Source organism: Myxine glutinosa, unplaced genomic scaffold (genome assembly GCF_964187855.1).
Source record: "Myxine glutinosa unplaced genomic scaffold, kmMyxGlut1.1 SCAFFOLD_790, whole genome shotgun sequence".
Classification (NCBI taxonomy): domain Eukaryota; kingdom Metazoa; phylum Chordata; class Myxini; order Myxiniformes; family Myxinidae; genus Myxine; species Myxine glutinosa.
In genome coordinates, this window is record NW_027616885.1 from 65,281 (window position 1) to 77,135 (window position 11,855).

Here is an 11,855-nt window from a genome sequence, read left to right on the forward strand (position 1 = left end):
ATTCGTTGTAAACCTCTTGTGAAACAACTTCAAACTCTGCCAAGACCAGGTCATTTTGAAAACCTGAATTGCTGCAATAAAAAAATAAAGCATGAGTCATATAAATTTAAATTTATCACATACAAAGCTCACATTAACAGTTTAATTCTGAATGAAACTTACCCTGGTGAGTATTCTTCTTCTTTATCAGAGTAAAGGTTGGAGTAGTAATACATGTCGATCCCCAATGATCAAAATTGAATTGAACACGTTCTTTTATAATGAACAAAATGTATTTTCTTGAAATGACGACATGCAGTCATTTCGGGGAAGCCCTAAGCGTGTGTGAATAACAGGAAACATGAACAATGAAAACTTTCTGGGAAGTTATCCAAGTCATTGAAACAACGTCATTTCTCAAAAGTGGGGGATTAATGAAAAAAAGGTTTGAGTATGGGGATATTTAAAAAGGTAATGAAAATGTTTTAAGTTTAAAAAAATTAATGACAAATTAAATTATTTCCCACACATAAACAAATATTTGTAGGATCGATGTTTGAGTGGGTCAAAGATGATTCACCAGATGATATTAAGAGTAAAAGGTTAAAAGGTCTATAAGGTTAGAAGAATCACAGGTTCACACAGAAGGACCATTGTTTAAGTGGTCTAATGAATAAGGATAACATGTCAAAAGGTTAGAAGGTTCGTAAAGAACAGGGTGAGATAAATAGAGGTGTTTAGGGGCAATGAGGGAAAAAATTAACATGTAAGTGAATGGGTCGATGTTTGATTGGGTCAAAGATAATCTGCCAGATGATATGTAGAAGAAGGATTATAGGTCTATAAGGGAAAACAAATATTTCTAGTGTTTGAGTGGTCTAATGAACAACATTAAGGATAGGTACTATAGACAAAAGGTTCATAAAGATTAGGGTGGGAGAAATAGAGGTGTTAATGGGCAATGAGGTTAAGAGAAAAAATAACATGTAAGTCAATGGGAAAATGAGAGTGTCCCAGAAGCAACATTTAAACACTACTCACGACTACACTGTACTAAAGGAAACAGGGTTCTTCTTCTTCGCTCCTATTTGCAGATTATTTAAAATTCCATATTTCCTCCTTTGCATTCTTTTCTTTTTCTTCCATTTTATTTCCCTCTTTATAGAACGGCTTCGGGGTCACGACCAAAATAAATCTCTTGCTCGATGTCGACATATAAGATGGTTTTGGGAGGTATTATGAAGGTGATTTGTGTTGGAGTGTTCAAGTTTATAATTAATTCAATTTGAATAAAGGGTTAAAGGTGTATAAATAAATCGATTCAGGGTTTTACCGCCGTTTCACCCAGTGTCTACGACATCACCCCATCGAACATGTTACATTAGTTCTTCATGCCTGTTGTTTGTGTGATTTGTAACCCATTTCCTCCATTCTTGATCCCTCTCCTCTCTTAGATCTCCAACCATCTCTAATATATCGAGAATGAATCCCCTCTTACAGTAACTCCTTCTAATCAAACTCCAAAATCTCTACTTAATATAAATATCCAGTCATTTATCTGATTTGCGGAACTGCTTTACGGGGATGATTCAATCTAACTTTCCTTCCAGGGACTTCACGTTCCTGTTACACCAATACATAATGTCGTCTTCCATCACTACCTGTGAATATTTCTGCCCTTGTGAACCCTACCTCTCCCAAGCCCCATGGTTTCAGATATTTCCTCCCCTCCCATCTTTAGTTTTCTCCTGTTTGTTGGATAGCTTGCTTGTTGCATCTACCTGTTGTGTACACCTGTTTCCCCACTGAAGCCATGTTTGCTTTTTACCCTCTGTAACCTCACTCATCCTGAGCCATGATGTGCTACACAATAAAAACATTATCATTTGTTCCTTTTCTGGAATTTTTACCTCCGCCACCAAAGGTGGATGGAGGTTATGTTTTTACCCCTGTCTGTCTGTCTGTTTGTCTGTTTGTCCGTTTGTGAACAAAATATCTCAATAAAGTTGTGGACAGATTCGGACGAAATTTGGCAGAGATGTACCGTATTTGACGACGACAAAATGATTATATTTTGGTGAAGATGCGGATTCGGATCCGGCTCGTAGAATTTTTAAAGTGATTCTTCACCATTGGGAGATAAGACCAAAAATGATACACAGCAGGATATCTCAAAAAGTTGTGGACGGATTTGGAGGAATCTTGGTGGACCGGTTGGGTGTCTGACAAGGACAAACATATTCGATTTTGGTGAAGATCTGAATATGAATTCGGATATGAGAATTATTTATTTTTTCAGTGATTCTTCACCATTGAGTGATGGGGCTAAATTCAGCACATAGCAGGATATCTCTAAACGTTATGGACGGATTTGGACGAAACTTGTTGGCAGGTTGTGTGTGTGAGAAGGAAGAATCGATTCAATTTTGGTGAAGATCCGGGTCCGGATCCAGATCGTAGAATTTTTAAAGTGATGCTTCACCATTGGGAGGTACGATATATCGCAGGATATCTCAAAAGTTGTGGATGGATGATTTTGATTAAATGTGGTTCTGTATTGTGATTTTCTGGTCTACTCTGGGATACAAAATGTAAACTGTTCACCTGGCAGAGGAATTGCTCTCCAATGAGAGCCGTTCTCTCTCTCTCTTCCCGTTTCTCTTCCCTTTTGTGCCACGTTTTGTGTTCCCTTAATATTTTTTGATGAAATGTCCAGTTTGTGTCACTCACTTTGTATCTTCTCCAGGAAGTTTTTATTGAGCGTGATGAGCCCGTCCAAATTCTTCTCCTTCTTCGAGAAGTCCAGAACTGGGAGCGGTGTCCTCCACACGGATTTAAAGTCTGACATGGTCTCGAGCCTTGGAATAAAAAGGGAAAACATCATTTTTAGAAATTCTTGGAGGAGAGAATATTGTTAAAATAAGACATTTTTACATAACAAAACAAGTTATATGCAAAAGAGTTGTAAATAATTAAAAATAGAAAATAGATCGAGTGAATTTTTGGATTAATTTGTATTTTTATTCAGAAGTCTCGATTCTAGAGGAGCCTAATCGAGAATAAAGTAAACGGGTAGAAAAAAACGATGAACAGGATGGAAAGAGAGTGTCGGTGAGGGTTGTAGAGAATGAGGTGTGCGTTGGGGAAAGAATAAATCAATGATGAATGACATGATTGAAAGATAAGATGAAGAGCACGAGGCAAGAAGCAGGCTTGGTGAGTCAGTTGGTCCTAGACTCGGCTTCCTGACAGGAGATGGACAGAACAAAGCACAAGTTCCGAAATGATGGGATAGAAAACCATCTGTCTGCAGAGACAAGAAATTTGATGATAATAATCCAACATGGTGTTTGCAGCGGGACATGGGACAACACCATTCTCAGAAGTAATGTTTGTTACCATCTGTTGGTGTTCCCATTTGAGGTCCTCGGACAAGATGCAGAGAATCCAGGTTCAAATGTTATAAACCATGTCTTTGTCCATTGTCCATCAATCTCCTTGTAATTCATGTATCCAGGTTCAAATGTTGTAAACCATGTCCAATGTCCATCAATCTCTTTGTAATTCATGTTGATGTACACTATCTACTGAAGCACTTGTCTTGTTCTCTTAGACAGTGTATTGCGTTCCATGCATGGATAACACTTGCATACCTATGATTCCATATGTAAGAAATTGTTTATTTTCTCTGACTTTGCAACGTTTTTTGGGTGAGATGTTCCTTGTGAAAGTTGATGGTGGAAAGATAACAAGCATTCTTGGGGGAAAATGCCAGTGGTATAGAAAAGGTCCCTCTGTATCATATGTGCCATGTGGTAAACTATAGAAAAGAAGGGACATTCAAAAAAATCTCGTATGCATGCTGGAGTACCCTTGTGTTCTTAGGAGGAACCAAGTAATGCTCTAGAAAAGTTCATATAACAGGGCGCCCGATATCTGACAAATAAAATACATTCACTTCTTCATGCAGCTGTATCAATCAAATTGGCACCCATTAATATTTCAAAATACATATTATATTTTAATATTCATCTTACAGTGAATTTCCCCGAGCAACGCCGGGTACCTCAGCTTGTGTTTTATATTTTGAACACTGGAGAAAACAAATCCCCTTGTTGGCACTTCCAAAAACCTCAAGTTTAACAGTATTTGGAGAAACATCAAATTTCCGCTCATGCTTTGAACCTTGGAAAATATCGAGATTCAGACAAAGAAATATAGATCGTGCTCGGAAACGCAAACCAAGAGTTGAAAAGACCCTTCCATGTCCTTTTCTCAAGACAGTGTGGGGTGAGGTGTTTTATGAATTAAAATTATGGTTTGGAAAGGAATGAAATTATTTATTTCATTTCATTTTTTTTTTTTTATGAAAAAATTTCATTTATTTTATGAAATAAATGGTTTGGAAGGGAATGAGGAATAATTAGAAAGAGCAGTTGAAGAAGAAGGTGAGCAAAAATCATAGAGGAACATGGAGAGACCAAGGTGAGCAGAGATCATGGAGAGTAGAAGGTGAGCAGAGATCATGGACAGACATTGAGAGAAGAAGGTGAGCAGAGATCATTGAGAGAGGAAGGGGAGCAGAGATCATGGACAGACATTGAGAGAAGGTGAGCAGAGGTCACAGATGGACATGGAGAGAAGAAGGTGAGCAGAGATCATGGATGGACATGGAGAGAAGAAGGTGAGCAGAGATCACAGATGGACATGGAGAGAAGAAGGTGAGCAGAGATCACAGATGGCCATGGAGATAATGTGAGAAGAGATCACGGATGGAGATGGAGAGAAGAAGCAATAAGACCAGGTAGAACACGAGCAAATTAGCAGAACAGAATATTCAAGGATGTTCAACACTTCGAGTTCATCAATGAACACAATATATCTCAACAATTTAGAAATCAATAGTTTTAAGATGATGAGGATGGAAAAGAATGAAGAAAAGGACAGAAACGAATGAATTAAAAAAAATAAACTCAAATGAGGATCAATGAGGATTTAAGGGGCTTATTAAAGTTTGTGTCCAATAAATAACACAAATTAACTTCATAATCATCTCCTCCCTTAGTCGGCCAAAAACTTTTCATGTATAGATCCAAAATGGGAAAGAAAATCGTGGGAGGAAAAGAATCAAGTTCCCGAGGACAACTGAGTAACCTGAATAAGTTACATCTTGTTCACTCCGTGTGTCCTTCTCTCACACTCATTCTTTTCCTCGCCCTTATTCTTTACCAAAGCCTCATTCTTTCCCTAACCCTCATTCTTTCCCGAATCCTCATTCTTACCTGAACCCTTATTTTTTCCATAACCCTCATTTTTTCCATAACCCTCATTCTTTTCCTAATCCTCATTCTTTCCTCACCCTCATTCTTTCCCTTATCCTCAATTCTTTCCCCAACCCTCATTTTTTGCATAACCCTCATTCTTTTCCTAACCTTCATTTTTTTCCTAACCCTCATTGTTTCCCAAACCCTCATTCTTTCCCTGAGCTTCAGCCTTCCCTACCCCTCATTCTTTCCCTAACCCTCATTCTTACCCTAACCCTCATTTTTCCATTACCCTCATTTTTTCCATAACCCTCATTCTTTTCCGAATCCTCCTTCTTTCCTCACCCTCATTCTTTCCCTCATCCTCAATTCTTTCCCCAACCCTCATTTCTCAATGTCTCCCTTGATTTTCTCTTATTTTATTATTTATTTAATATATTTAAATGTTTAAAACACGATTGGGTCAAAAACATGAGGATGTGCTGATAAGGTGTCGGATACCAATGCAGTCTCACCTTTTTAGCAGGTCCTTGGAACCCTGAAAAGGAAGAAAACAAATAATGAGATCAAGATATTTGAATGAATGAATGTTTGTTTTTATTTATTAAATACGAGAGAGTTCACAGAACACGATACCCCACACAGTGTTCAATTACGTTCTTCAATTTTAATAAAATGATGATTTTAAAGATCGTCATTAAAAATATCCAGGTGTTTAGTGTTCCTGAGGCAATATTGAACATCACCATGTACACTGCAATATGACGGCATTGAGTCACAGTTTAAGAGATGGAGGCTTCGCATGCACAGGGTAATAAACCAAAGATGTTTTCAATTTGAAAAGGAAAAGATAAATTTGATTTTAATTTTGAAACAGTACTTCACTTCCCTTTGGTTAAAACACACGATAAGGTAAATCTGTAACCCGAACAGTATTCACATGAACAACATTGAATTGTTCAGGAACAAAGTATGTGAAGTAGTTGTTTGACCATAATTCATTCTAATGTCTCCAGGTGGATACACACAGGCAACTTTGACTACCTGGATAAACATGGCACTGGATAAACCAAAATATTCGCGATGATCCAGCACATGATGAAAGCGATGATGGAATGGTACCTGGAGGTCCACATGAGCATCCCTTGGATAAAATCCTTGGATGAAATGATTGAAACCCTCAACAGTGACCAGGTAGTCGTGCCGTATCACTGCTTTGGAGACCATGACATGAACTCACTCTTATCCCAAACCTTCATTGTGATAAAACCTAAATCTCACTTCATGATGACATAAACACACCTGGAAATGCATTCACTCACCTTTCTAGTCAATTTATTTAATCATTTTTGAACCATTGTATCGTGTACTGCACCTTTACCATCAACCGTGACATGTAACAAGGCCTCAACTAAAAGCTTATACTTGAATAGTGACAGACTCCCCCCAAAGCAATATATTTTAAACATTACAACTTTTGCAATACGTTTACGATAAACCACACCTGTAGAAAAGAAATGGCCTCCAGATCCTGGAGTGCTGTGTCCATTGTGGATTTTCCTTGACGTAGATCCTCCATCTGCTGCTCCAGTTTCTCCCTCTGCTTCCCAAGAAGAGAAAGCTTCTCCATTTTCCTCTTGTTTATTTCACTCTTCATCAGATCCACAGATTCATTCACAAATTGGCACACCAACCTCCGCTTCTCCTCCAAACTGCCCTCAGCATCTCTGCTGGAGTTCTGGGAGGAATCATTGTTTGAATTATTCCAAAATCAAGAAGAGACTGAGAAAATGTAGAGTCTAACAAAAGGTACAATGGATTATGGCTGATAGGATCAGATCACTGGTACCAGGAGTAGTTTTTGAAGGTAAAATGAAGTGGGCAGTCTCATCTACAAAGCAAAGGATTTTAGCTTTTATTTGAGAAAATACCCGCTCTTTCTGGGACTAAAATATGGTCAGAGAGGTAATAATGGACAGTTGAGAGAACTGGACGAAGGATGTTGAGCCACAACCTGACAGTGACAGGAGTGCTTGGCTGAACTCAATGCTTGTTTTTATCCATATATATATCAGATTATAATTTAAGTTCTCCAGCCTGAGCGCACGCTGTGACATACGTGACGGTGTGACGTCACAGCGTGTGTTCGTTAAGCTGGATAACTTAAATTATAATCTGATTGGTTACTCCCTGCCGCATTCAGGCAACTCCATGTCATGAGTGGATACCAGAGATAATGTACCGTGTGGCAGGCGGTGCTTATCTCTCCCATTAAGGTGCAGCATAGATTGATGGGATACCTTAATGGTGGTTTACCCATACACTCATGGTAGGAAGTCACATGACATATATATATGTGTGTGTGTGTGTGTGTGTGTGTGTGTGTGTGTGTGTGTGTGTTCAGGTGGCCCTTAAACGGGGTGAAAATTTTATAATGGTAATGTGAATGTTCTCATGGCCTACATGTGATCCATTTGGGATAGCAACACTGCAGTCAAAATGTAATACAAGTCTCTTTATATTTAGAGGTAGTCCAGGCACCTTCAAGAATCAAGATTTTATATATAGAGAGCACACAACAAAATATACGACTGTTCAAATACACTTCTTAAAGTTCTTTCCATTTCTCATTCTATTTAACATTCCTGATGTTATTATATTTCCTGATGTTATTATATTAGTTTCTAGTCAAGAAAGGTTCTCACCAACATAAGTCATATCATTGCTGCCTGATTTTAGCCAATGTTGCTTTCCGACAGTCGGGATATGTACGATGGTGTTCAGACACGACCTGAAGTAAGAATTGGAGTTCCTCCTCATCCTTGGTAAGGAGCCGGTTGTAACATTTCATGAGGGCCACAGCTCGTTCAGCGTGGTCATTTACGACCTTCAACTCCCTGATCTGTTCCACAGCAGCTCTGTAGCCTTCATGGTCACCCCATGTGCTTGGATCCACAGTTAAAAAGTCTGACGAGATTTTCAACTTTTCGAAGAATCTTTTTGTGTGTGGTGACACAAATTCTTCAATTCCCTTCTCGCTTAAGACTTTCATGTCAGGCCGTGGCATCTTTGATGGTTCTTCATCTAATGGACGCTCGCCTTTCAGTGCTTCCACCATCAGTTGTTTAGTAGCGATAGGCACTTGTTTGTCGAAGAAGGCCAACCCCACCAGCTCTTCTGACAAGTACCACAGATCGTTCCTCAACTTCTCGCTGGTGGCTGTTGAGATTGCATGGCTTGCAGTCTTGTAAGAGATGAAGGTCTTCATCAGCAGCAGATCATTCATTGTAGCTTCAGCTGCACTTGGAGCTTTCATCCAAGCTTGCAAATACACTTCAGAAACAAACAGACAAATTTTTCAGAGGCCATTCCTCTCTCGTGCCACCAACTTGAACTGTTGGTGGAAAAGCCAGATTTTGAGACTATAGAAGGCCTTCGACATCCATCTTGCATGGTGAATCGCACCAGGAGCACAGAAATGAACGTCACGAGCAGGAACTCCTCCAAGAAACAAAATGGTCAGTTCCAGAAGTTATTTCTAATCATCCTGTGGCTGATTGAGGTCAAGCTGCTTCTTTGCAAAATCGATAACTTTATCAGTCACAGGGAGAATGCGGTCTTTCACAGATTCATCAGAGAGACCAGAGATGAATGCAGTCTGGTCAATAGAGTCCCACTTTGAGTGGAATCCAGATTGTTTTATCACTCTTACTCGAGTCCATATATGTGATAATTATTCATAAGCATGTTTTATCAAACGGTTTTTGGTATTTCTGTGATACATACTGTATTATCTGTGATATGTGTTTTTAGTGTTACGTGACCTCAATCACATGGCCGATAGGGGGAAATGTTCAAGGGTGCTGGACTACCTCTACATATTTATGTGTTTAGCCGACATTTTGGCCTGGCTTGTTTTAGGGCAAATGGACCAGGTTTAGAGGGTGAGAGCTTAACATTTCAAACCTTCAAGAATAAGGGCCACCCTGATATTATATATATATATATATATATATATATATATATATATATATATATATATATATATATATATATAATCGTTAGATTAAATAAGACGCGGACGTAGCTTCAGGACGTCGATCTTTAATTGTCGACAAGCTTTCGACCAACAAAGGTCTTCTCTGAGTCTACAAAAACAGCAGGCATGTATATCAGTCAGGTATGTATGGTGATATGTGTGTGAGATGTGTGATGTGTGTAGAAAATGCATACAGAAGGGAGAGCCACGCCAAAGTTCACTCACCAGCCCCAAGTTCAACGGAAGTGATTACTTCCGTTTGCGTTACGGTCACTTCCGTTAGGGTGCACGTGCATATACAAATATAGAGATATACATACATAAACACTCAAGCATATATTCATATCCCATTTATATTCATATAATATATTTATATATTTATATAAATGACATATTAAGGTAGAGTGAATGAATGAATGAATGAATGAATGAATGATGAATGAATGAATGAATGAATGGGTTACGGTTAACAATTTGATTGGGTTGATGTGGGAACATGCTTTAGTCATCAAAATTTATGCCATGAGGGACTTTTGTCCGAAGTTTGTGTATCCAAAAGGACTCACGTTTCAGAATCGTCGTGTGTGATCGATTTGTGATTGATTCAATGGCAGAGATCTGAATGTCATTTATAGAGTGATCCGGTTGATTAAAGTGTATCGTGTAAGGTAGAGATTTGCCCTGACTGGTGTGGAAGTTATTGATTTCTGACCGGGTGTTATTAAGTCGTGTGTAGAGTGTATTTTCAGTTTTTCCAACATATTGTTTGGTGCACTTTTGGCAAGTGATTAGGTATATGACCCATGTAGATTTGCAGTTCATATAGGAGGTGATGGGGAATTTTTGTCCAGTGCTAGAACTACAGAATTTGTTTCCTAGGAAACATATACATGCCTGCTGTTTTTGTAGACTCAGAAGAAGACCTTTGTTGGTCGAAAGCTTGTCGACAATTAAAGATCGACGTCCTGAAGCTACGTCCGCGTCTTATTTAATCTAACGATTATATATTCAATACAAATGAGACGCCCTGCTCGTACTTTGGAGTTTCTACTATTTCTTACAGTTATATATATATATATATATATATATATATATATATATATATATATATATATATATGTATGTATATATATATATATATATATATATATATATATATATATATATATTAGGGTGGGCTTCAAAAAATCAAAATGCAGATTTTCTCCGGGACATGGTCTATGTCTGTTCCCTTTGGTGTCAAAGGAAACCACACCAACTTTGAATGGAATCCAATAATATTTAGGGGTGCCACATCAGTGATGAATTTTCCAGGAGCTCATGGCTCCAGGCTCATGATCATGGCTCCAGGAGCAATGCACAGAGCCAGATGGATGGCAAAAGCACTATATTCACTACAGGTGTTCATGTTTCGGTCAGAGTTCCACTTGACACTTCGAGAGGCGAGAGAACTCCGAACCTTCAACATTTTTGTCTGCCTTGTGTATGTACAGGCTTGGTTTCGGGCTCCACAAGCTATTGAGGCTCCCCTGAATGACATTAACCTCTTCAAGAAGTTGGAAAAGTTTGAACAAATCAATCAGAAGATGGCTCAGGCAGCCTTGAAGGCACTTGGCCGCCACACGTGGTACATGAGCCCAGTACTAGTGGCATTTGCATTCTTTGACACCAGAATTGACAAAGAATGCAAGATCAATATGATTGAAGCATTGAAAAATGACGGTGAAAACCCCTCTCCAAAGAGACCAGCTATCAAACGAGGAACCGCCCTGTCAATCGCTGGCCTCATAACAAAACACACCAAGCATTTCTTCAGCATCCTAGGGACCCCAACTGATTGGATGGATAAGGATCCTGGTTCATGGGAGCAAGAAACCAGCTTTCAGGAAGCAAAGAAAGCCGCCAGTGGCTTAGTAGTGGTGAACGACAGGGCAGAAAGGGGTGTCGCATTGATACAAGACTACAATAAGCTCCTTACAAAGGATGAAGAGCAAAAGCAAGCTCTGCTCCAAGTTGTTGCTGCTCACAGGAAGATGTAACCCGATGCCAAGAAGGCAACAGTGGTGAAACAGGCCCAGAAATAGGAGTTACATTTCTCATTATATTTGGGTTTTTTAATATTATGTGATATGGTGTCTCTTCCTTTTATGAACTGAACATTTGGATTGTTATCATTGAATTTGAGTTTTCATAGCAATATAGTGCTATTTGTGCAGCTATTGTAACTTGTGTTTGCTAGAATACAAAGAAAGTGAGTGGAGGGTGGATTTTCATAAAACAAACTTCTGGTTTTGCTTTCGATCCATATATAGAAAAGTTTTGTAGACACCTTTAGTTTGAAGGCTGATGTGGGACCCCTAAATAAAATCAGATTGCTTTCATATTTGGTGTCTTTTCATTTTGGAACAAAAGGAACAACATAAAGCCATGTCCCAGTAAATATTTTTTTTAAAGTATTTTGAGCACCACCCTAATATATATATATATATATATATATATATATATATATATATATATATATATGAGTATATATATGAGTTTATATATGAGTATATATAAAAATGAGTATATAT

At 38.5% G+C, this 11,855-nt stretch overlaps 1 long non-coding RNA gene across 1 annotated transcript; it reads right to left on the reverse strand.

The window, feature by feature from the left end:
- Positions 1 to 2,783: 2,783 nt before the first annotated feature.
- On the reverse strand, positions 2,784 to 7,013 carry LOC144889099 (uncharacterized). Its single transcript, XR_013621590.1, has 3 exons — positions 6,748 to 7,013; positions 5,759 to 5,781; positions 2,784 to 2,837 (listed from the first exon to the last, which is right to left on the reverse strand). It is a non-coding gene; the product is annotated as an uncharacterized LOC144889099 (long non-coding RNA).
- Positions 7,014 to 11,855: the final 4,842 nt, after the last annotated feature.